At 37.2% G+C, this 22,798-nt stretch overlaps 1 protein-coding gene across 1 annotated transcript in view; it reads right to left on the bottom strand.

Annotated features, from left to right (window-relative positions):
- The window catches only part of CNTN1 (contactin 1), a 542,533-nt gene extending 529,835 nt beyond the window's left edge, over positions 1–12,698 (bottom strand). The window contains exon 1 of the mRNA XM_053716725.1: positions 12,500–12,698. The gene's annotated coding sequence lies outside the window, so the exon portion shown is untranslated. The remainder of the gene's footprint in view (positions 1–12,499) is intronic.
- Positions 12,699–22,798: the final 10,100 nt, after the last annotated feature.

Raw genomic sequence — 22,798 nt, 5'->3', positions numbered from 1 at the left:
TCATGTCCGCTCGCACCATGATAATTCGGCCCCTATATGCTTAATTGTAATGAGGGACGTACTTTTGTTAGTCTCCTTAATAAAGAAAATGTTTTTTTTTAAAGGTGAAGGACTGATTTGTATATTTTAGTTAATTTCCCTTTTTGATGCTACTTTTTGTAATATCATGATTATGCAAATGAATCCACACTATAGAGTATTTTTCAAAGTTGTCGGGTTTGTATAAAATCCTTCCCTAGCTAATGAAGAAACATGTAGGCATTTTCCTATTGTTTTGGGTGGCTGCTAAGTTTCAAACAACTACTACTTCAAATGGACATTCAAAAGCTAACACTTAAAAACAGGAAATCTAACAGTCATATATTAATGTTCCTGTGGCCTTCAGTTCTAACCTTCATCGCTTAATGAAAATTGCATACTGCATATCTGTACTGTTACATTTTCATCTGCTCTCCTCCATTCATACTGTATTCTTATTTTGAACAAAGACATCAATACCCTCCTACACATTAATATCCTTACAGCTTTATTAGATTTCTGTAACATAATATATTTAGTCTAACAAGACATAAACAACTGTAATATTCTGTTGTACAAAGCAGCATAAACTTACAAATAAAATAAAGCAATGTTATAGTGGTAGTTTATACACTATATTCATCTCCTCCCTGGGGATATTCTAGAAAATAAAAATAAAACATGACTTCTGAAGAAGCTGTTGCGGGAGTCAGTCCTTCAAATTCAACATAATGTTATGCAGAAAAGCAGAACTATTAATCAGTGTATTCCTGACTCACTTTCTTCCTACCACAATTATTATTGAAGCTCTTCCGAGAAAGCATTGCCCCTCCGCACTCCTAGCCATGTGCAGTAAAAAAATGTCTCCCTTCATTTTCTTCAAACTGACAACAAACCTGTCTGCTCACAAAATTTAATAATATTTTTTGTCCACTAATGTTTTTTTTTTAAAATATTATGCTGGTGAAAGATCAGTGCTAGAGCAGGTTAGCATCAGGCGCGACTCTGATACTCTGATACTCTGTTAGCCATAGAATGAAATTCTGCTAAAACCCTGTTACCATGGCAACTGGAAGAAAACCTTTCTGGGATATGGTATTGGTTTAATGTCCCACATATTAAAATAATTACCATGAAATGTTCCCTACATTTCAGTAACACAGCATATGTTGGGGATCCAAAAAGTCATGTCAATCACAAATGCAAATGTTATTGGGTATTTTGGGTTATTTTTTAACCCTCTATCGAAACCACTATTTAGTCCTGAAAGTGATATTTTAAATCTAGATTTATAGCAATGCATTATAATTCTCATGTATTTAAAAGGACACACACAGCTGACTCAAATCCCTTAGTGATATTTTGCTTACAGTATGTTGGCACCAATCTTTATGCCCAGAAATGAAATTGCTTTTTTAAGGACCATGCACTCACATTTTCTTTTCTATTTATAAGAGAGGACATTTTTTTTATGAATATTCCCTTGCTGAATAAAAACATTTTTTTACGCTGGTAGTCTTGCTTTTTGTCACTGGCACTGATTCTATGCATAAGCCAATGACACAAAAGTCTTATTCAAAATACAATACTGCATTTCATATTTAGGGCAAAGCATTTTTGCAATATATGTGCATTTGCAATAATTCTTCCAGCATGAGCAATTACAAGTTTTGTGAAAATTCATACTGTACACACAACCTCCAACGCTACGGACTTTTGTGGCGCTATACAAATAAAAGATAATAATAATCATAAAGGCATTTCCCATTTGCATGCTCCAAGTGCTAAAGGGTTTACGTAGCTTGATGTTACTGATACTTGGACAGTGTGTGAGACAAAACCACCCACCCTGTGCTTGGAGGGTCACCTACTTGATTCAGTTACCACAAAAAAATGATAACGCTTAATGTGCGCAAATATCCTTCTAAGCATTATTTTGCATTTCAAATTTGTATTGACAACCCTTTAATATACCTGGATCAGGTGTAAACAAACACTTCCAACTATTATTAATTCAAATTTAAACAGTACTTAGGTAATCTTTTTCAGAAAAGAAATATTTAAACAGGCTAAATTGCTGCTCCTTCTGATCTGGCATTCATTTGATTTTTAAGTACCTGGCCCATTGTACTAGAAATCTACTTTTCTACTCAGAATAAGACAGGGGAGAGTTATATTTAGCTTTTGATTAAACAACCATATAGCACGCACATTTTAGGAGAGCTCAGTTGATGTTACCGAAGTTCATATAATTTTTTCTTCTTTTAATTCAACAGATGATTCTGTGGGACAAATCTCACCTTGCTGAAGCCTGTGTAACAATGCTACACATCTCTTATTCTGTTGTTCTGTGATCTTTTGGTTTTTAGAAAATGTTTAAACCTTCTACTAATTGTTGTCACTATGGGGCCTATCTATCAAGCTCTGAATGGAGCTTGATGCCCCGTGTTTCTGGCGAGCCTGCAGACTCGCCAGAAACAGCAGTTATGAAGCAGCGGTCACAAAGACCGCTGCTCCATAACCTGTCCGCCTGCTCTGAGCAGGCGGACAGACATCGCCGGAAATCAACCCGATCGAGTACGATCGGGTTGATTGACACCCCCTGCTGGCGGCCCATTGGCCGCGAGTCTGCAGGGGGAGGCATTGCACCAGCAGCTCGTGGATCAGCCAATAGAATGCAAGGTCAATTCTATTGGCTGATCCAATCAGCCAATCGGATTGAATTTCAATCCGATTGGCTGATTAAATCAACCAATCAGATTTTTCCTACCTTAATTCCGATCGGAATTCGAGGGATGCCATCTTGGATGACGTCATTTAAAGGACCAGCCATTCGTCGGGTAGTCGTCGGCCTAGAAGGATGTTCCGCGCCGGAGGTCTTCAAGATGGAGCGTTCCTTGTCAGATGGATGAAGATAGAAGATGCCGCTTGGATGAAGATGTCTGCCGGTCTGGATGTCCTTTTCTGCCCGGATAGGATGAAGACTTCTGCCGGTCCGGATGTCCTCTTCTGCCCCATCGGATGACCAGTGGTGCCCGGCTGGGTGAAGACGGCTCAAGGTAGGGTGATCTTCAATGGGGTAGTGTTAGGTTTTTTTAAGGGGGGATCGGGTGGGTTTTAGAGTAGGGTTGTGTGGGTGGTGGGTTGCAATGTTGGGGGGGGTATTGTATTTCTTTTTTTTTACAGGTAAAAGAGCTGATTACTTTGGGGCAATGCCCTGCAAAAGGCTCTTTTAAGGGCTATTTGTAATTTAGTGTAGGGTAGGCAATTTTATTATTTTGGGGGGCTTTTTTATTTTATTAGAGGGATTAGATTAGGTGTAATTAGTTTAAAGTATTGCAATTTCTTTTTTATTTTCTGTAATTTAGTGTTTGTTTTTATCGTAATTTAGTTTATTTAATTTAATTGTATTTAATTGTAGGTAGTTTAGGTAATTAATTTAATTATAGAGTAGTGTTAGGTGTAATTGTAACTTAGGTTAGGGTTTATTTTACAGGTACTTTTGTATTTATTTTTAGTTAATAACTATTTAATAACTATTGTGCCTAGTTAAAATAAATACAAAGTTGCCTGTAAAATAAGAATAAATCCTAAAATAGCTACAATGTAACTATTAGTTATATTGTAGCTATATTAGGGTTTATTTTATAGGTAAGTATTTAGTTTTAAATAGGAATAATTTATTTAATTATAGTAATTTTATTTAGATTTATTAAAAATAGATTTAAGTTAGGGGGGTGTTAGGGTTAGGGTTAGACTTAGGTTTAGGGGTTAATACATTTAATATAGTAGCGGCGACGTTGGGGGCGGCAGATTAGGGGTTAATAATTGTAGGTAGGTGGCGGCGATGTTAGGGACCGCAGATTAGGGGTTAATAACAAATTTTATAGTGTTTGCGAGGCGGGAGTGCAGCGGTTTAGGGGTTAATACATTTATTATAGTGGCGGCGATGTCCGGTCAGCAGATTAGGGGTTAATAATTGTAGTTAGGTGGCGGTGACGTTGGGGGCGGCAGATTAGGGGTTAATAAATATAATGTAGGTGTCGGCGATGTTAGGTGCAGCAGATTAGAAGTTCATAGGTATAATGTAGGTGGCGGCGATGTCCGGTCGGCAGATTAGGGGTGCAAGGTACCTTCAGTTATTGCTGCAACACCCCCCTAATTCAAACAGGCAACAGCTAGACATTAGCAAGATGGTCACTTCTTTATATTTAATTTGCTCTAGCAGATATATGCATGGGAGCAAAAGGGAGAACTAAGGAAGAAAATAAATTGTAGATAATAACTTCCATGAGTAGCTCCATCTAGCTTTGACATGTAGCATTGCAGTAACATTTCTAAGCTCCCCCAACGTTTAAGGTCTAAAACATCCTGCTCTGGTATTTAAATTCACAACTGTCAGTGTATTACATAGCTATATGGATATTAAACATATAGGGGCCTATTTATCCAGCTCCGTATGGTGCTTGATGCCCCGTGTTTCTGACGAGCCTTCAGGCTCGTCAGATAGCAGTACCTAGTATGAATATGCAGTGTTTTAACAACCAACACCTATAAAGACTTAAAATAAGAGATTGGCTCTGAAGAGAGCTGCAGACACACATAGAAAAACAATAGCATGGTGAGTAGTAAAAACTCTACTTTAGTCATGCCAGCAGATAAATGTCCCTTTAATATCTATTTTAAAATAATAAATAAAACTAACCACGTATCAGCAGTTTGCAAACTAGACTAACAAACTATTTTGGGGCTATAGAGCTGCATAATAGTTTGCACTGAAATCAAGGGCATAAATATAGCAACTTCATAGGTCTCAGTTGAGACTGGGTCTAAATCTCTAGGAGCCCAGCTGGCCATGCAATCAATTGTGGGCCTACCAACTGTGCAACCCTACAAAACAGGGCCTAGAGGGTTTGGTGGCAGAATTTCCAAGATGGCTGTACAGAAAAACCTGTCACCTTATTTTTACAGGAAGTGCATATCCTATGGTACTTGGGCTAACCAAAGAGGAAGGATGACTCACAGTCGCAGAGAAGCAACTCCTCTTGCTCCTATATGGCATGGGCTAAGCTTTTGCTAATTACAAACAACCTGAAATTGTATTGTTGGAATAGGGCGTCCGGCCACTGCCTTAGTCCAGTAAGGTCTAATAAAATCCTTATTGGAATTTCAATAAAATCAATTAACTACAAAGTAGGTAGCTGCATAAAAATTATACATTTGTAGGATGTACCTGTTGTTTTTTGCTGCAGCCAGTTAAAGAAAACTGTAGAGCACTTAAGTATGCTTTATATTCTTTTCCGGGGTGAAAAAGGAAGAGATAAATTACAGCTAAATAAAAAAAGTATTGTATGCTGCATTTTCCCCCTACATTTAAAGTGAATGTAAATTTGATGATAAAGTGTCCGGTTTTAAAAAATTTGATTAAAAACAGGGGCACTTTGATTCATCAAAATTTACATTTCACTTGTGTTGTGAAAATACTTACCTTTTAAATCTTGACAGCGGCTCCAGCTTCCCTCAGTCGTCGCAAGCCTCTTACTACGTCAGAAATGATGGGTCGGTCATCCTCCAATCACAGCTTCCCCCCAGGGGAATCAGTGTTTGATTCAACACCCTGATTGGAGGAACCCGGATTCCTCATTTTAGACCCAGGAAGAGGCTTTGCGACGAGCGGAGGAAGCAATGCAGCGGCTGTCAAGATTAAAAGGTAAGTATTTTCACAACACGAGTGAAATGTAAATTTTGATGAATTAATCAATTTTTTTAAAAACGGGCACTTTATCATAAAAATTTACATTCACTTTAATAAAACATCTTAGGGGTGGTATTTTATTTCAAAATGATGCTGCATATAGTCACCTATGCCAAGCAAGAGAATCAAATAATCAACAACATAATACTTCTAGCGATGGTCACATTATAGAGCCCCAGAATGCATTTACAACTTACAAGTGGTCCAGTTCGAGCACTAATTCTGCTAGAAGCTTTTTGTACTCATCGGGTAGTGCTCGTATTACAAGTTGAATGTAAAATGTTTTTGCTTGTGCGCTACCCGATGCACACAAAAAGCAGAACTTTGAATATCGTAATTGCGTTAACGTTCTTCTCCATAAAATTCAATGGAGCAAAAAAAGTGGTGGGAAAAAACCCTACTCACACACAAACCCTATTTTTAAGCAAGCTAACCCAACATGAAAATATTAATATTTAACAATCCACTGTTCTTCACATAGCAGAATATGTTCTATTGATTCATAAATACATATATATATATATATATATATATATATATATATATATATATATATATATATATATATTAGTATTTTGGTAGAATATGTATCTATACCTATATATATATATATATATATATATATATATATACACACACACACACATATATATACATGAGTATAGGAATATAATATTTAAAAATACATAGAACATATTCTGCTATGTGAAGAACATTGGAACGTGAAATATTTACAGTAACTATAACACTTTATTAAATATAAATAGTTCATAAATATGTTTTTACATGTTTCATCTACTTAACTGCAAAGGGCTCCAAAGCACTTACATACATATGTCTACATATGTATATACAGTATATATATATATATATATATATATATATATATATATATATATATATATATATATGTGTGTGTGTGTATGTGTTTATATGTTTGTAAATACATGTATCTGACATCCCAACTCTCCCTGAAGTTCAGGGAGTCTCCCTCATTGTAATAGTGGCTCCCTGACGCCCGCAAATGACATGCAATCTCCCTCAAACTACAAGTACCATGATCCAACATGGCCCAAATCTGGAAACCGTGCTTCTTTAAGGAATGCCTCTAGTTGTGGTGACTACACCGAGCAGGAAGGCGTTGTCACAGCAAGTCTGTCTTTACTTTAAGCGTATTGCTTGTCTGCCACCCTCACTCCTGCTGTTTGTGATAAGGCTCTTGGGGGAGGAGAAGAATCAGCAGCAGGCAACATCGGATGCAGCATAGGCTGAGTGAGAACTGAGAAAGAGGGCAAAGAGAGCGCGCCCCTGTGAGGGAGGAGATAGACACCGCTGCTGTCAGGTCCTTATCAAACTGACTCTACTGGGAGTACAAAACATAATAACAAATAGCCTCTTAAACTCAGTCACACACGCTCCCAGATACAAAATCCGAAAGTCGTACAGGGATAACTATACTGAGTACTTCACATTCTGGGACGCTATGGAACCCTCAAAGCATGCATCAGTAACCAAAAAGCCCCCACTGATTTTAATAAAACACAAATACTACCTTATTTACTGCACATAATTAAACTCTGTATTCTAAAATACTTGAGCATTCAACAAGCATATGATCACAGGAAAATAGGTTTGTTATATGTGGTAGTGCAATAAAGATACTTTTGTTCTTAATGTGAGTTTAGTGGGAAGCTACTTTAATGATAAGTCTCTATCTTATTTAGGGTTTACAGATGTCCAGTATATAACGGGGGGGGGGGGGGCGGCACCCAGCGCAGTAACCGGTGAAGCCACCACCCTGAAATGAGTTTTTGCAGGTTGGGATGTCTGATGTATATACACATATAAATACATCTGTAAACACACACACATATATATATATATATGCATACATATTTAGAGTAGACATGTACTTGTATGTATCTCAATATTAAAGCCCTTTGCCTGGCTTTTTTTCTAACATCTGAGACCTCAAATCTTTGAGCCCTTATAACTTTTTTGAGCAAATTCTTATTAAATCAATTTTATTAGACTGTTAGCATGCAACTCGTAATCTGGCCCCAAATGTTTAGCTTTATATAACTATACAACTATACAAAGCACTTTATTTTACCTTCTTTTCATGTAATGTATCTCTGAAAATTGTACTATTTCCATTCCCCTAAGACAGTCTAGAGTGCATTATGTGGTATACAGAACCCTGACACTCCTACATGCTATTCAGTGATTGGTGCAGATGTACAGGAGCTCATTTATATATAAATATGACTCTTTTCACAGCAACGGATGTAAGATAAATAACATTAAAGGGACAGTTTACCCCCAAAAAAATCTCCCCTTTAAATTGTTCCCAATGATCCATTTTACCTGCTGGAGTGTATTAAATGGTTTACAAGTACCTCCTTTACCCCTATTTTAGCATTTTAAATAGCTGATTTAGCCTGTGGTATCCCTGCCTATACTGAAAGTTTCTGGTCTTAAGTCCAGGCTATTGATGGCAATCTAAACACAGCCAGCAGAAGAAATTACACTCCCAGTGGGATGCAGGATAGAGTGTTCTCGTGTTCTCTCTAAGTATTGAGCTTTGGTTTTCTGACAAATATAGGATAAGGAAGCAAGTGTGTGTACAAAAAGTGATAACATAATGACATCTGATATTACCTGCAAGCTTAACCCATTTCAATAGGCTGTGGTTTAAAAGCACAACACCAGCTAATTCATATACACAGATAAACCTGAAAATGTTTTTCTCATACATTTTATACTCTGCAGCTGGTATAACAAGTCATTGAAAATACAATAATGGAAACATTTTTATAGTGTACTGTCCCTTTAAAGAGGCTTTTTAAGGGGTGTGTTTCATTCCTGCAAAACAATGTATATTTGTCTAACAAATTACAGCTTTAAATGTTTTTAAACAATTATTTTGAATATAGATACCTGATGCACAAATATAAATTAGCTGTGATTAAACACAACAGAATGACCAACTGGTTTCTTATGAGGAGGCATGCATATCTAGGTGTTCTATAGCTTAATAGTCACACCCCTAAGTATTTGGTGACCTTACACTACAAGCCTACTCTTGTCTCTCCACCAAGTGTAAAGTCTAAACAAACCAGAAAAGGTTGGTCAGCAAAACATTTTGTTAAATTAAAAGTTATGTCTCCTGAATATTTAAAGGGACACTGAACCCAAAAATTTTCTTTTGTGATTCAGGTAGAGCATGTCATTTTAAGCAACTTTCTAATTTACTCCTATTATCAATGTTTCTTCGTTCTTTTGCTATCTTTATTTGAAAAAGAAGGAATCTAAGCCTTTTTCTTGGTTCAGCACTCTGGAAAGCAGTTTTTGATTGGTGGATGAATTTATCCACCAATCAGCAAGGACAACCTAGGTTGTTCACCAAAAATAGGCCGGCATCTAAACTTACACATTTCAAATAAAGATACCAAGAGAATAAAGAAAATTTGATACTAGGAGTAAATTAGAAATTTGCTTAAAATGTCATGCTCTATCTGAATCACGAAAGAAAAAATGTGGGTTCAGTGTCCCTTTAAGCATGTCAATGGGCACACAAACTATAGAAACCCTTAGATAGACACACATACATACATATAAAATAATGTAAAAAAATAGGGTTAAAGGGTTAAAAATCTTTACTTTGCAGCATTCTAAAAAATACACAACCACTTAGTTAAGGTTCCATAGATTAAAAATTATTAAAGTGTACCTTAAAATGAAGCTTTAATGTTTAAGAAAATTATACAACAGTTTCTCTGTAAACAGCTGTAACGGCCGCCCATAGATGTAGGCTGGAGTAAGATAATGCATTCCCTCCCTTCCTCCAATAGCGCTGCAGCACTGAACAGCTAATTACATTTTTTAAATGAATGCCTCTCCTCAATCTCGGCATGTGCAATCTAATGTGTGGGCACTCGCATGCGCAATACATTCTGAATCACCGATCAAGCGACTCTTAAACGGCATCCGGCGAGATGGTAATGACACGGCGGCTGAAACACTAGGAGAGAATTTCGATATGCGCATGCATTGAAACAAGTTTGTGTAAATGCGCATGCGTGACGCCATATTAGTTCTACCTAGGTAGAACTTGTTAATTCGGCAGCATAATGACTGAAAACAAGGGTTTGGCAGCATATATATTTTCAATTGCAATTTGTATGTAAATTTAAAAAAATGGCTAATAGGTGTTATTTGTTTATTTAAACAACTAGATATGATGTTTCAAACAATAGGGGGGAAAAAATTGGGTTTACTATCCCTTTAAATGAAGTCTATGTTGGCCAATAAAGTTTACAACGGATTTGCCATAGTGGTGGTCAAAAGAAAAACAATTGATGCATTAGTTCATCAGATGCAGAGTTCATCAGACAGTTAAACTGAAATAAAAATAGGTTAATTCTGCATTAGCAGAGGTTGCTCTTTTTTTTTTCTTCTGTTTTTCACTCAGAATATAAACTAATGGCATTTTGCCCCAAATGACTGCAACCAAAATGCAGTGGCACATTGTAAATGGAATAAGAGCTGTGAAGAAAATAAAAACTCTAAAGATTAAATTAAAAAAAAAAACCTTTATGATATAATACAACAGTTGATAACATCAGAAGCTATGAATTTAAATTTATGTTTGTTATGTATCCAAAGCATTTTAATAATCTGCTGTAATGTCTACTAGCGAGAACGGAGAAATCCTTTGGAGAATCGTTACTTACTAAGAAGAACCATTTTTTTTTTCTTCATCTTAACCATTCTGTTGCCTGTGGTACCATAATGCTTCACTGTTTATTAAAGCTACAGAGGCCTGCAATGCACAATTTCATTATTTACCACACCTAGACGATTTCGACAACATGGTGTACTGTATAATTCATATGTAAAGTTACTTTATTAAAATTAATTTGTGAAAATATGAACTAATTTCATATATATGAACTAACTTTCATTTTTATTTGAGACAAAAAACAAACAAGCAACTATATATATATATATATATATATGTGTGTGTGAGCGCAAGATTAACATCACAACACATATTCTAATTCAGCAGAACGCCATCCATTTACGCCCCTTGTATTCATTACAGAAGAGTCATCAGACTACAAACCATGACATTTTACATTTAACCCTCATTGTTTTCTAACAATTAGAAATGCAAATCATGTTTTTATGACAATGCAATGGCAATTATATCACAAACATGTATGAGCAAAAAGAAAATGATTATATGATGGCTTTGTGACAATAAGGATCATGAAAAGATTTTCCCTATAGGCATTGCAAGTACCCATGATATTGTAGCAGATGCAAGATTCAAGGAGGGGGAGTACAGAGGATGCACAGAGCCTAATGTGTCAGGCGCTAAAGAATTACTAGACTGTACTGTATATCACAGATCAGCACGCTGTGAAATCCACCATGATTCACACCATGCCTTCAAATCAGCATTTCATTTAGCAAATTATACCTTTTGACAAAACCTGAAATCACAGCCAGCTGGGTGTTTTTCATTTGACACAGAGATGAATGCATTTATGTGTGGTGTGTATATATGTATATATAAAACACATATACAGTGAATGCATTTAATGTGTGTGGTGTGTGTATATATGTATATAAAAAACACATATGCACATTCATTGTCTCAACCTTTACTGATTTTAATAACTACTCAGTTACAAATTGATGGATTTGGAATCCTTGCAGCTAGCTCAGACCCTGGGCATACAATTAATCTTCTTATACCCAAAGTCAGCACTGATTACTCCATGATGTCTGATGTATTCAATGTCCAGATCAATTATGATTTCTAATTTTATCTGGAGAGCAGTAGGTTGGCCCCGAAATAGACAATTTGCCATTTTTGTAATGTTAAATGACCACCAATAGGTTGGTGCAACAGAGACATTATTCACCTTTGGTCAATATAAGTTGAGACACAATTGGTTATGTATAGATAATAGTCTGTATAGATGTGGGGTGAGATAGCTTTTACATGTTCATTATAAGCCCATCAGCTGTCATAGTAATTATAAATCAGAGTTTATGTCGTGCAAAATGATCTAGGATTTATATACGTAAAGCAATTCACTGCTACTCTCCATAGGATTTACAGTGATTCTGACTTCATATTTGTAGCAGGATATCTTCACTATTGCAATGAGAATTAGTGATTTATCAGCATCTTGCTCCAAATGTACGATCTGAATGTGAGATTTAGGGGTTAAGGGTACAAAGACGTTTCAGTCATTTATTCTAGACGAGTAAAACTGTCACATATTGGTGTTCGGATATAACATCATATCGGTAGCTTTATCTAGCAGACAAAGGGTTAGTAATAAATATGGATACATTCTAGGGATTAAAATATATATTCACTGAACGCCATGGAGACACAGGATTAGAATTAAAATGCTGGTCACAGCCCGCAGCTCAGTGCCTGGCAGAGGATGCTTCACTTGGCTTCCTTCCTGCTCTATTCTGCTAATAAAAGGAGCAATAGGGGAGCCTCGTTTGCTTCAGTGCTAGTAGATCTAGTATATATTTTGTGTCCCAGGCTCATCCTGCTATACTTGCCCTTGAAGACCTTTAATGATGCGGGCACAAAAGATTAGTACATTTTGGTTGGAGTTGCAAATAAAAATAATAATAATAAAAATGCAAAGGAATAAGGAGGAAGATGCTTGGGGGAATATAGTGTCCTACCTTGACGATGCACCACTGGACAGTCACCAAGAGGGATCTCACTCCAGCTTCAGAACACCTGGGGAAGCCCCCTCCCCTGATCTGCCTCGGTTTGCCTGCAGTCCCTACCCGGCCAGCCCTCTCTGCAGCTTTATGCCCTCCCCTTATTGCTATTGGGGGTGCACGAGTCTTGGGAAAGATGAGGAGCTCGGTGATTGGCTGACAGTGATGTCATTCCCGTCCGGAGAAGCGCTGCCTCTGTGCAGCTGCAGTGGGTCCGCAGTCCGGGTGCTGATGATGGACCAGCTGAGGGTGCAGCGCCTTATAGTCAAAAATAGGGGGGGGGTGGGGGGGGGGGAGATCTTTACTGCGTCCAGCAGTCTGGACACGTATTAGTGACAAGGGTAATGAGCCTGTAATAGCTACTAGGTCAGGCAGTCTAAACCTGAGTACAGCACAAGACCGTGGGATGCACCATCATCAATATCGTTGTTAATAAATACAGTGAGTTATAAAGTATTGCTATTAGTTAAAATACTGTTCGAAAAAGTTTCTGTCTTAAAGGTGTATTAAAGTAATTATATATATATATATATATATATATATATATATATATATATATATATATATATATATATATATATATATATATATATATATATATACTATATATATATATGATATAAGTAGTCACAGAGTGCCTACTTATATCCTATGCATTTAACCGTTGGCACCCTGGCAGCTGAATGCAATGTGAGAGTGCTCTCTTCTGGAATATATATATACACACACACACACGTGACATGAGCCTAATTTCTGAGTCATGATATATATATATATATAATATATACATAAATACTAGGCGATAAGCCTGCCTAGAGGGCAGTCTATTTAAAAAAAAAAAATACAAAGCTAAAAATTACACAAAATAAAAAATGTAAAATTACATAAAAAAATAAACAAAGGTATCCAAAATAAAAAAATTCTACCTAAACTAATATCCCTATAAAAAATCCCCCAAAAAAACAAAAACACCCCCTAATCTAAAACTAATACCTAATCTAATACTACACTACCAATAGCCCTTAAAAGGGCTTTTGTAGGGCATTGCCCTAAGTTAAACAGCTCTTTAACCTAAACAAATTACCAATTACCCCCTAACAGTAAAACCTCCCATCCACCAAACCCCCCAAAATAAAAAACTTAAAGGGACACTGAACCCATTTTTTTTTATTTTGTGATTCAGATGGAGCATGCAATTTTAAGCAACTTTCTAATTTACTCCTATTATCAATTTTTCTTCGTTCTCTTGCTAGCTTTATTTGAAAAAGAAGGCATCTAAGCTTTTTTATGGTTCAGACCTCTGGACAGCACTTTTTTATTGGTGGATGAATTTATCCACCAATCAGCAAGGACAACCCAAGTTGTTCACCAAAAATGGGCCGGCATCTAAACTTACATTCTTGCATTTCAAATAAAGATACCAAGATAATGAAGAAAATTTTATAATAGGAGTAAATTAGAAACTTGCTTAAAATGTCATGCTCTATCTGAATCACAAAAGAAAAAAATTGGGTTCAGTGTCCCATTAACGCTAAAAAGAACCTACACTACCCATTCCCCCTAAAGAAGCATTTGTATGGGCATTGCCCTTAAAAGGTCAACCAGCTCTTTTCCACCCAAAAAACACCTAATCTGAAAAAAAAGCCACCCTAAAAAATAAAAAAAAAGCCTAAGACTCAGCCCCTAATAGGTACTCACCATTCCTGAAGTCCGGCGGAGAAGGTCTTCTTCCATGCGGCTCAATCATCTTCTATCTTTATCCAGAACGAAGGCTGCGCGGGGCGGAGGTGCAAAACTGGCTTCCCCGATGCGTGGATCCTCAGCGGCTGTCCTCAACCGTGGCGGTCTGCAGAGGCGTGGAGGCTCCTCTTCATCCGATGTCCGTCGTACACTGAAGATTGAATGCAAGGTACCACATTACATTTGGGGAACCTTGCATTCCTATTGGCTGAAATTTTTAAATCAGCCAATAGGATGAGAGCTACTGAAATCCTATTGGCTGTTCAAATTAGCCAATAAGATTTCAGTAGCTCTCATCCTATTGGCTGATTTAAAAATTTCAACCTATAGGAAAGCAAGGTACCCCAATAAATAAGGGGTACCTTGCATTCAATCTTCAGTGTGCGACGGACGATCACATGAAGAGGAGCCTTTACGCTGCCGAGGACCGCCGCCATTGAGGACCACCGCTGAGGATCCATGCATCGGGGAAGCCAGCTTTTCACCTCCACTCCGCGCCGCCTTTCCTCTGGATGAAGATAGAAGATGATGGAGCCGCCTGGAAGATGACCTTCTCCGCCGACTTCAGGAACGGTGAGTACCTTTTTTGGGGCTTAGTTTTAGGATTTTTTTTTTTTTTTTTTTTTTTTTGAGATTAGGGATAAAATGGGCTGGAAAAGAGCTGTTTGCCCTTTTAAGGGTAATGCCCATACAAATGCCCCTTTAGGGGCAATGGGTAGCTTAGTTTTTTTTAGTAGTAGGTTTTTTTATTTTGGGGGGTTTGGTGGGTGGGGGGTTTTTACTGGTAGGGGGGACATAGTATTTTTTAATTGTAAAAGAGCTGTTTAACTTAGGGCAATGCCCTACAAAAGGCCCTTTTAAGGGCTATTGGTAGTTTAGTTTAGATCAGGGGGTGTTTTTATTTCGGGGCTTTTTTATTTTCATAGGGATTAGGTTTAATTTGTTTTATTTTTGATAATTTTGTTTATTTTTTCTGTAATTTTAGAGTTTTTTATTATTTGTAATTTGATTATTTTTTTGTAATTTAATTTTAGGATTTATTTAAGTGTAACTTAGTATTGGGGATAATTTAGGGGGTGTTATGTCAGGGGGCTTAGTAATTAAACTAGTTATTTGCATTGGGGGTTGATGGTTTAGGAGTTAATAGGTTAATTATGTTTATTGCGATGTCGGGGGTTGGCGGTTTAGGGGTTAATAGGTTAATTAGGTTTATTGAGATGTGGGGGGTTGGTGGTTTAGGGGTTAATATTTTAATTATGTTATTTGCAGATTATGGGTTAATTACTTAATTATTTTGCGATATTGGTGGTTTCGGTGTTTGTTAATACTTTGTGCGTGACGTTAGTTTTTATTTGTTATACTTCGTGCGGGCGGTTAGGTTTTTTTTATTTCTTGCAGGCGTTTTTTTCATTGTTTTGTGTGGTTGCATGTTTTTGTTTTTTTCAAGACTTTGTTTGCCTACACTGCATCCAGGTGGAATCAACCGGGATGCAGCTTTTCTGGATTCTTTTGGCTGCACCTGCAGCCAGCATTCTTTTGGCTACCTCGCGCAGCCAACATTCCTTTGAGGATGCATGCGCAACTGGCGACAGACGCGTTACAAACACGATTATAGTATAGATATATATATACACACACACACATATATATATATATGGACTATTCTCAGTATATGCACTCTCACTATCACTCCACAACTGCCAGGGTGCTCTCAGGGAGTATGCAGTGTCACTGGTCTTCTGCCATCCAATCAAATATTTATTTGTGTAACGTTTCGGGACCTGTAGCGTCCCTTCTTCTGACAGTCAAATGGTGCAAGTGAGCAAACTTATAAAGGCCTACCAAACCCTCCCCTTATTGAGCCTCCAATCGAAGGAGACCGTGTGCAAAACCTAAAGACTAAACCATCATAAAGTTTAGAAAAATATAACAACGTGTAAAACACTTTTCTTGTGTAAATTCTATAGTGTGACAAATAACACCGTAACTATCACTCTATGTGTATATAAATAAAAATCTAAAATATATACATATGTATTGGTACTGCTCAAAATTGATCATGTTTTTGATCCAGATATCCAAACTCACACCCCTTGAGAAAATGGGATCATCCACATCCGACTGTTCACGGCAAAAAAACGCCCCTCACTTCTCATTGGTTTTAACAGTAAACAAAACAATGCTGCTGTCAACACAGTTCACAACTTACAAAAGGTAATCACAGCTATTGATCGGATCAAAAAAGATGTATAATTCACACAAAACCCTGTTCAGTGGATTCACATAGCCTTGTTAGCACTAACCGATTAATGTCCTAAGCCACTATACCAGATCGTAATACTCTCTTTGTCGTTTAAGCCATACTGATCACGCCCTTTAGTCGTGATTGGCTATATATAACACACCTCATATTCCTGAACACAAAAACAAGAGACGCCCCTATGATCCTATCAGTGGATCCGCAATGACACCGGCAATGTGGGGGTAAATCAATCAGCCCAAGAACCAGCCGCAATATAACCCATAATCGATACATAAATAAAAATAAAAACATAAGCCAATAAGAACATTTCGCCAGATCGTAATATTCCCTTATTCCCGACCACAGCGTTATGCTTATCACGCCCTTCAAGCGTGATTGGCTACCAATGTCACACCTTCTGTTCTAACATACCAAATGATAACGCCCCTTTTGCTCTGATAGGTAGACCCGCGATGACAGAGAGAGTGCTGTTAGTAGCCCAATATGCGCACATATCCGTCACTTTACACATAATCATCAAGAGTTGTGGCACAATTAGTGCCCATCCTAGGTACTCATAAAAATACAAAGTGAACCCGTACTGATAGCGCTATCGATAGGCCAGTGTACACCAAAAAATTCTGCAGTATTAGTCATCATCATAGATTATATAACAGTTAATACCCATCTCCGGTACATATAGTCAATACTCCATACCTGTTAGAACCTACTCGAGCATCCCATCTACAGATTATCCATTCACACGAATATAAGTTGCTGAAAGCAACCGGGTTCCTGTACGTCAAGAAAACATAAGTCTGATCCAAATGTCGCACCTCACAGGCACTCCGCTCACCCGGCAACAGACAAGATAAGAAAGTTAGACACAACCTGGCCAGTTTACCATCCACACATACCTATAATAACAGCCAGATGCAGGCGAAAACCATATGTCACATCCCAGTAAAAAACCCATAGTAAGTGATAAAAGAACCAGAAAAAACAAAGGCAAAAATAATGACTCAAAAGTTTATATCTTTATATTCAAAAATAAGTAACCTCAAAGATATATATGCATATGTAACAACATGCATGTAGTCGGTCATTGACCATAAGTCCCCAACACTATGCCAACTGGGTTAAATTATATAATAGCCATATCATATACTCCTAACCACCTCAAAATCACATGACAATAAAATTATGATAAAAATAATAAAAATTGAATAATCAATATGTGGATATAGATAAATGGATAAAAATAAATGGATATAGAAAAACACATCAGCTTGAAAAATAATAATAATAATAACAGTGACTTACAACACCCTACCAAACACAAACTTAAACAAAAACTAGGGGGAGATATTATTGGGCGGACATAGACGACCATCTTACATAAAAACAAGTCAAATAAATGAGCTCACTGGGTGTCCCCAGTTCAAACTTCTTATAATGACCCAATACAAATCATATCATCTGGATTACAAAGCAGTGAGAAACCATCAGTAGTCCCAGTCTTCTGGATAGGCACCCATATAAAAACCAATCAGATCAGGCGCAATACATATGTGAAGTGTATTGAAAATAAGTGTAGCTGTTAGTGAACATATAATATAACCTAAAAAATTTAAATCAAGGATTAAAAACAAATGTGTCTATCATTGCTAGATAAATCTGGCACTGGTTCAGACCACTAGTGTGAACCCTTCAGTGTCATCTATAAAGGAGGACTAGGAAAAAAGAAAAAAGAAGAAATTAAGACAATCAAACAAAAACATATGAAAAAAAATGAAAAAATGAATAAAAAATAAAAATAGAGAAAATGGCAGGACTCTCATCATAACATTTGTAGGTCATAGACTTGGATATGGAAAGAAACTGTCCCAGAAAAGCTTGCCATCCAGATTGTATGTTCAAGCCCCTAGGTGTTAAAGTCCCCAGTTCATGAATCCAACGGGCTTCTTTGCGGAGTAGGATATTGGCTCTGTTGCCGCCCCTTCTAAGAGGTGGCACATGATCTATCAGACTAAATCTGAGATCAGTCACTGAATGTCCACTCTCCAGAAAGTGCCTGGCCACTGGTTGTTCCGATCTTCAGTTCTTTAATGCGATTCGTATGCTGGACCGATGGTTGGCCATCCTAGTTCTGGCATCATCTGTGGACTTTCCAACATAGAACTTCCCACACGGACAGTTTAGAAGGTATATAATAAATATGGTCGCACAGGTCAAAAACCAATGGATTTTGTATTTTCTCTTCTTCTCTGGGTGTTGGAAGGTACTCCCAGTGTGCATGCTGTTACAGCTAACACAGCTCAAACATTTGAAGCAACCATTCTTTTTCTTAATCCACATTTGTTTGTCCGTCATTGGTGATATATCAGTCTTCATGAGGTTGTCCCTTAGACTTTTTCCTTTCCTGTAAGCCAACCGTGGTGCTTCCCAATGTTTGAATGGTAGACCACTATCGGATTCAATCAGTTTCCACTCTTCCTTAATGGTTCTCATAATTGGATATTGGTCTGGTGTATAGGTCGTAACGAAAGTGAGCTGATTTTTGGTATCTTGTTTGTTAACTTTTGTTTCACACTGCATAGCTTGATTACACACTGCCTTCAGATCTTTCTTCTTATATCCCCACTGGGCAAACCTCTCCGTCATTTCTGTCAACTGGATTTGGCATAATTTAACATCAGTGTTATTCCTTTTAACCCTCTGGAATTGAGCTTTCTGTATATTTCTAATGAGGGAAGGTTGGTGACAGCTCTGGGCATGTAGGACCGTGTTTCGGTCAGTGCTCTTCCTGTATAGAGTGGTTCCAAGTACTCCAGAGCTCTTGAATACCCTCAATACCATTCAAACATTGGGAAGCACCACGGTTGGCTTACAGGAAAGGAAAAAGTCTAAGGGACTACCTCATGAAGACTGATATATCACCAATGACGGACAAACAAATGTGGCTTAAGAAAAAGAATGGTTGCTTCAAATGTTTGAGCTGTGTTACCTGTAACAGCATGCACACTGGGAGTACCTTCCAACACCCAGAGAAGAAGAGAAAATACAAGATCCATTGGTTTTTGACCTGTACGACCATATATATTATATACCTTCTAAACTGTCCGTGTGGAAAGTTCTATGTTGGAAAGTCCACAGATGATGCCAGAACTAGGATGGCCAACCATCGGTCCAGCATACGAATCGCATTAAAGAACTGAAGATCGGAACAACCAGTGGCCAGGCACTTTCTGGAGAGTGGACATTCAGTGACTGATCTCAGATTTCGTCTGATAGATCATGTGCCACCTCTTAGAAGGGGCGGCAACAGAGCCAATATCCTACTCCGCAAAGAAGCCCATTGGATTCATGAACTGGGGACTTTAACACCTAGGGGCTTGAACATACAATCTGGATGGCAAGCTTTTCTGGGATAGTAGGTCTATGACCTACAAATGTTATGATGAGAGTCCTGCCATTTTCTCTATTTTTTCTATTTTTATTTTTTATTCATTTTTTCAATTTTTTCATATGTTTTTGTTTGATTGTCTTAATTTTTTCTTTTTTCCTAGTCCTCCTTTATAGATGACACTGAAGGGTTCACACTAGTGGTCTGAACCAGTGTCAGATTTATCTAGCAATGATAGACACATTTGTTTTTAATCCTTGATTTTAATTTTAATTTTTTAGGTTATATTATATGTTCACTAACAGCTACACTTATTTTCACTACACTTCACATATGTATTGCACCTGATCTGATTGGTTTTTATATGGGTGCCTATCCAGAAAATTGGGACTACTGATGGTTTCTCACTGCTTTGTAATCCAGATGATATGATTTGTATTGGGTTATTATAAGAAGATTTGAACTGGGGACACCCAGTGAGCTCATTTATTTGAGTTGTTTTTATGTAAGATGGTCGTCTATGTCCGCCCAATAATATCTCCCCCTAGTTTTTGTTTAAGTTTGTGTTTGGTAGGGTGTTGTAAGTCACTGTTATTATTATTATTATTATTTTTCAAGTTGATGTGTTTTTCTATATCCATTTATTTTTATCCATTTATCTATATCCACATATTGATTAATTAATTTTTATTTTTTATTATTTTTATCATAATTTTATTGTCATGTGATTTTGAGGTGGTTAGGAGTATGTGATATGGCTATTATATAATTTAACCCAGTTGGCATAGTGTTAGGGACTTATGGTCAATGACCGACTACATGCATGTTGTTACATATGCATGTATATCTTTGAGGTTACTTATTTTTGAATATAAAGATAAAGTTTTGTGTCATTATTTTTGCCTTTGTTGTTTCTGGTTCTTTTATCACTTACTATGGGTTTTTTACTGGGATATGACATATGGTTTTCGCCTGCATCTGGCTGTTATTATAGGTATGTGTGGATGGTAAACTGGCCTGGTTGTGTCTAACTTTCTTATCTTGTCTGTTGCCGGGTGAGCGGAGTGCCTGTGAGGTGCGACATTTGGATCAGACTTATGTTTTCTTGACGTACAGGAACCCGGTTGCTTTCAGCAACTTATATTCGTGTGAATGGATAATCTGTAGATGGGATGCTCGAGTAGGTTGTAACAGGTATGGAGTATTGACTATATGTACCGGAGATGGGTATTAACTGTTATATAATCTATGATGATGACTAATACTGCAGAATTTTTTGGTGTACACTGGGCTATCGATAGCGCTAACAGTACAGGTTCACTTTGTATTTTTATGAGTGCCTAGGATGGGCACTAATTGTGCCACAACTCTTGATGATTATGTGTAAAGTGATGGATATGTGCGCATATTGGGCTACTAACAGCACTCTCTCTGTCATTGCGGGTCTACCTATCAGAGCAAAAGGGGCGTTATCATTTGGTATGATAGAACAGAAGGTGTGACATTGGTAGTCAATCACGCTTGAAGGGCGTGATAAGCATAACGCTGTGGTCGGGAATAAGGGAATATTACGATCTGGCGAAATGTCCTTATTGGCTTATGTTTTTATTTTTATTTATGTATTGATTATGGGTTATATTGCGGCTGGTTCTTGCACTGATTGATTTACCCCCACATTGCCGGTGTCATTGCGGATCCACTGATAGGATCATAGGGGCGTCTCTTGTTTTTGTGTTCAGGAATATGAGGTGTGTTATAGATAGCCAATCACGACTAAAGGGTGTGATCAGTATGGCTTAAACGACAAAGAGAGTATTACGATCTGGTATAGTGTCTTAGGACATTAATCGGTTAGTGCTAACAAGGCTATGTGAATCCACTGAACAGGGTTTTGTGTGAATTATACATCTTTTTTGATCCGATCAATAGCTGTGATTACCTTTTGTAAGTTGTGAACTGTGTTGACAGCAGCATTGTTTTGTTTACTGTTAAAACCAATGAGAAGTGAGGGGCGTTTTTTTGCCGTGAACAGTCGGATGTGGATGATCCCATTTTCTCAAGGGGTGTGAGTTCGGATATCTGGATCACAAACATGATCAATTTTGAGCAGTACCAATACATATGTATATATTTTAGATTTTTATTTATATACACATAGAGTGATAGTTACGGTGTTATTTGTCACACTATAGAATTTACACAAGAAAAGTGTTTTACACGTTGTTATATTTTCTAAACTTTATGATGGTTTAGTCTTTAGGTTTTGCACACGGTCTCCTTCGATTGGAGGCTCAATAAGGGGATGGTTTGGTAGGCCTTAATAAGTTTGCTCACTTGCACCATTTGATTGTCAGAAGAAGGGACGCTACAGGTCCCGAAACGTTACACAAATAAATATTTGATTGGATGGCAGAAGACCAGTGAGTGCTTTGAATTTTTTTGACACTATATATATATATCTATCTATATTATGACTCAGCAATTAGGCACCAGATGTGCAAAATATTCGCAATACAAAATGCATGTTTTGCAATCTTTTAAATCTGTAGTTTCGTGAGAATATGTATACCTTGTAGTCCAGGGACATACTTCTTGAAAGCCTTTTGAAAATGTTATCTTATTAACTTTGTTGTGGACGATTTGCGACGTATATACAAATCTCCTGCTGTCTTCAACATATAACTGTGTAGTATTTTGCAGAATCTGAGTTCTGGAACCTACAGGATATACTTCAGAATTAAAGGGACAGTCAAGTCCAAAATAAACTTTCATGATTCAAATAGGCCATGCAATTTTAAACATCTTTCCAATGAACTTTTATCACCAATTTTGCTTTGTTCTCTTGGTATTCTTAATTGAAAGCTAAACC

Source organism: Bombina bombina, chromosome 6 (genome assembly GCF_027579735.1).
Source record: "Bombina bombina isolate aBomBom1 chromosome 6, aBomBom1.pri, whole genome shotgun sequence".
Taxonomy (NCBI): Eukaryota; Metazoa; Chordata; class Amphibia; order Anura; family Bombinatoridae; genus Bombina; species Bombina bombina.
Note: the sequence above shows the minus strand (reverse complement) of the source record. Positions and strands in the feature narration are given on the sequence as shown.